This window comes from Eretmochelys imbricata, chromosome 4, assembly GCF_965152235.1.
Source record: "Eretmochelys imbricata isolate rEreImb1 chromosome 4, rEreImb1.hap1, whole genome shotgun sequence".
Taxonomy (NCBI): Eukaryota; Metazoa; Chordata; order Testudines; family Cheloniidae; genus Eretmochelys; species Eretmochelys imbricata.
Window position 1 is genome coordinate 114435099 of NC_135575.1, and position 4897 is coordinate 114439995.

The following is a 4897-nucleotide window of genomic DNA, read 5'->3' on the forward strand; positions in this document are numbered from 1 at the left end:
CCCGGCCGCTGCAGGGAGGCAAGGAAGCAGCGCGCGTGTCCCGCCCCTCTGACCTCGGCGCACGCCGCGTGCTTCGGGGGCTGGGCCTCGGCCTGGGGCTCCCGGGGACGCCCAGGAGCAAGGGGAGTTCCAGGGAGGCGGCGGGGGCCGGGCCCGGCGAGCGCCTGGCTCATGCGGGAAGGCGGGAGTGGCGCGTTCCCGGCGCACGGGGGTAGCCGGGCGGGAGCGTGTGGCTGGCTCCCGCAGAAGGAGGCGGGAACAGCGCCGGGGCGAATGGGGGGCTCTTGCCTTTGTTGGTGCTGCGGTGTTCAGTATCTGCGGGCGCAGACACAATCTCGTCTGAGCGGCTGCCTACCCCGCCCGACTGTTTCCCTCCCCATCACACCAGACTTTGGGAACATCTGGATTTGGAGCCGGACTTTGTGGCTCGGGGTCATTTTTATATGAAATCACCCACAAAGACGACCTTGAAAGGACATGGTTAAGATTTCAAAGACAGCGCTCAAGAGTTAGGAAATGCCTGAAATAATGGGAATATTAAGGACAAGTGGCTAGACCATGGTTTTATGTCTTATTCAGAAAGAGTTAAATCAATCCAGCACCATAGAAATTACAGTGTTAAATTTGCTGTAGCCATATTAGTATGCAGTACATCTTGCATAGAAAAAGTGGATAGTTGCCCTCTAGTGAATAGTCGTTCGATGCATTCATTTATAGTAGTAAAAAGTATTGTTCAAGATGAACATTATTAAAATATTTTCTCCATTTGCTTACTATAAGCTTTTTAAAAGCATATAGCTGTAATTTATGTTTTATGGTCACACTAAAAGTCACCCTGTTTGTAACTTGCATTTCGTTAGGATGAAAAGAATTCTCAATACAGGATTGTGTTCTTTTGTGGCATATGAAAAGCTTTCTTGATTTTTTTTTATTTGATTAATTAGTCTTTTGAATTATTTCTATTTGGTATGTCTGGCTGTGATCCTACATGAACTGCATCAGTAGGACTACTCACTCATAGGTGAAGTTATGTGCATGTTTGCAGGATCAGGCCATAAACTGCTCAGATACCACAGTTAAGAGCATAATATACATGTTTAGAGAGAGAGGTTAGGTTCTGAGTGAAGAGAATGTAAATCTCGGAGATGAACGGAAAAAAGGAGACAAGGTAATAACTGAAAATTTAAGATTAGTGAGTGTCAAGGTTCCTCCCCCACTCTGAACTCTAGGGTACAGATGTGGGGACCTGCATGAAAAACCTCCTAAGCTTATCTTTACCAGCTTAGGTCAAAAACTTCCCCAAGGTACAAAATATTCCCCCCGCTGTCCTTGGACTGGCCGCTACCACCACCAAACTAATACTGGTTACTGGGGAAGAGCTGTTTGGACGCGTCCTTCCCCCCAAAATACTTCCCAAAACCTTGCACCCCACTTCCTGGACAAGGTTTGGTAAAAAGCCTCACCAATTTGCCTAGGTGACTACAGACCCAGACCCTTGGATCTTAAGAACAACGAACAATCCTCCCAACACTTGCACCCCCCCTTTCCTGGGAAATGTTGGATAAAAAGCCTCACCAATTTGCATAGGTGACCACAGACCCAAACCCTTGGTTCTGAGAACAATGAAAAAGCATTCAGTTTTCTTACAAGAAGACTTTTAATAAAAATAGAAGTAAATAGAAATAAAGAAATCCCCCCTGTAAAATCAGGATGGTAGATATCTTACAGGGTAATTAGATTCAAAAACATAGAGAACCCCTCTAGGCAAAACCTTAAGTTACAAAAAAGATACACAGACAGAAATAGTTATTCTATTCAGCACAATTCTTTTCTCAGCCATTTAAAGAAATCATAATCTAACACATACCTAGCTAGATTACTTACTAAAAGTTCTAAGACTCCATTCCTGGTCTATCCCCGGCCAAGACCAGCAGACAGACAGACAGACCCTTTGTTTCTCTCCCTCCTCCTAGCTTTTGAAAGTATCTTGTCTCCTCATTGGTCTTTTTGGTCAGGTGCCAGCAAGGTTACCTTTAGCTTCTTAACCCTTTACAGGTGAGATGAGCTTTCTCCTGACCAGGAGGGATTTCAAAGGGGTTTACCCTTCCCTTTATATTTATGACAGTGAGAATGACTGTTGTAAGATTTCTTGCAAAATCTACTCAGGAGTGTACCCTATATTTTCTGAACAGAAGTGGATTTGTGATGTTATAGCAAAAGTACCAGTCATAAAGGAACTGCTTTGGGTGTGTTGAGATTCATTGGATTGTTAGCATGTACAGTAGAATGTAGCATTTCACTAGGACTTCACATGCATTACATTTTAATGCCAAATGATCTAGAAAATCTTTGAGAAATAAAGAGTGGTTGACTGCTAAGCACAAGAATCTGAGACCTTGAGCTGCTGAGTGATGCAGTCATTTTACTTTTCCAGATTCCTGTAACTGAACTTACACTGCTACATTTAAAGTACACTTTGAAGCAGCTGGCATGTCCATCATTTCTTCTCTCACCTAACTGTGCAGTTTTTCCACTAAATGCTAGGAAGCGTTTTAAATAATAGGTTGCAGCATTACTAAGTGGTATAGAATTATATCAAGATACAGAGATGTGTGATATCTAACCTGGTATCACTCAGCAAGAATGGTCTACAAACAATCTAACATATTACCTTTTTAAATTACATTTTTAAACAGTTGCTGCACAATATATCATTTGAAAATCAACAAAGTGGTAACATTTGAGGTAGTTATTTATTTCTGGGAGGGCCATAGCTAAAAACAAACATTTAAAGGCATGAGCTGGCCATTGGAGGGAGGCATAGTTAAGGCTACGATTTAGTCATGGAGGTCATGGTAGTCACAGATTCCGTGACTATACCGGACCTCTGTGACCTCTAGGGACTCAGGAGGCAGAGACAGAACTGTGTGCTTCTGCCCTACAACTGGGGCTGGAACCAGGACCCTGCAGCCCCAGCCTCACAATATCCTGGGTTTGGCGGGGCCTCGCGCCCCAGCCCCGCGGCATCTCAGGCTTGGTGGAGGCTGCAGTCAGGGCTGTGCGCCACTGCCCGGCAGCTGCAGTGAGGGCCTTGCACCCCCCTCACAGCTTCCCAGGGCTGTGCGCACCTCCCCTGGCTGCCACCTGCCAGGCACATGGGGCTGCACTCCCCACTGTAGTTGCTGGAGATGGGGTGGTGCCCCCTGTCATAGTGGGGAGCTCAGCCTGTCAGTCCTGCCCCCGCCCCCATGGAATTCTATTCCACCCCTTCACCTAGTCCTGCCCCCCATTATGTGTAGTTAAAGTCACGAACAGGTCACAGGTTCTGTGAATTTTTGTGTATTGCCCATGACCTGTCCCTGACTTTTACTAAAAATAACCATGACAAAACCTTAGCCTTAGGCATAGTATGTATAGCTACATAGGTTTTATTGGATTCTGTATATGGGATGGCCAGAAGCTGGGAATGGGCGACGGGATGGATCACTTGATGATTATCTGTTCTGTTCATTCCTTTTGAAGCACCTGGCATTGGCCATTTTTGGAAGACAGGATACTGGGTTAGATGGGCCTTTGGTCTGACCCAGTATGGCCATTCTTATGTTCTTATATGTTATCTTCTACCCTCTTGGTGAGCACACCGGCAATTGAACTGAGGAGCTCCAGAGCTAAAAACATGAGCGGTTACATCTTGAGCTAAAAAGTTAAGGCTCTGTAGTTGAGGCTGTAATAATTCATATTCTCTGTGGATCATACAAGGGGGCCTGTAACATTCACTCACCAGCAGGTTACATACATACAAACTCAGTGGCTCATTTTTCCAAGTGTGTGAAAATGTCTTTTGATTGTGCTGAAAGAGGAACCATGTGACTTGTATCTCTGTGTAATGTTCTTGAAATATTATCCCCCTCCCTACTGCTCCCCTCCCTGTTCCTGACTAGGACTTTTATTGTTCCAAAGTTGAGAGAGCCCTCAAAGAATCCTTCCCAGTCTTTAGACCATATCCAGTACATGGAAGGGCATGACGCTGGAGTTTGTAATATCTTCTCTGCAGAGGTCTAACTGAAATAGATATCTGAATAAAACAGATTTCAAAGAAAGGTTGCTTCGGTTAAGTTCCAACATCTTCATTAGACACCTAAATAAGTGGCTAGATTTTCAAAGGTGCCAAGCACCCAGCATATCCTACTAACTTAAAATATGGGGAAAACTGGATGTAAAAAATTAGTAACTCTGAGTTAGTGAAATCTCTTAGTAAAAAAATAACTCTAGATTCCATTTAAAAACACCTATTGGTCATAATCCTGCTCATTGTGAGCTTTGCCACCGACTTCAGTCGGAGCAAGACCAGGTTTTTTATTTATAGTGAAGAATGCTATTATTGCAAAGCTGCAGTGTTTTATATTTCAACACTGAAGACTGATCCTTTTCATGTGGGAGTCAGGGATGGAAGTTCCGAGTCCTTATTCTTTCCAAAGCCTGTGCTTTACATCAAGCTTGATTTTGTACCATTTACTTCAATAGAAGTTTTAAGTGTGAATAAATATCAGGATCAGGCCCTTAGAGTTTTCTTTCCTATCAACGTACGGTATAAGGGATCTATGCACAAATCTTTAAGAGCACATCAATCCTTCATGCTTTAATGAGACAATAACTCCTTTAGATGCCAGTGTAATGCTGTAGTTTAGGAAAATAAGGGATAACACTTTATTACTAAAAGCAACAGACGTCCTCATTAGTATGCACAAGAAAAGTTTTGCTATGCAGTATGGAGAAAGGCTCTTAATAGCTTTGTCTGATCTTGGAAGGCACTGAGTACTGTCAGCGTGGGCTGAGGCCACTTTATTACTTTGCTGGATATACTTAGAATCTTGCAAGGTCATGGCTTAAATATTCT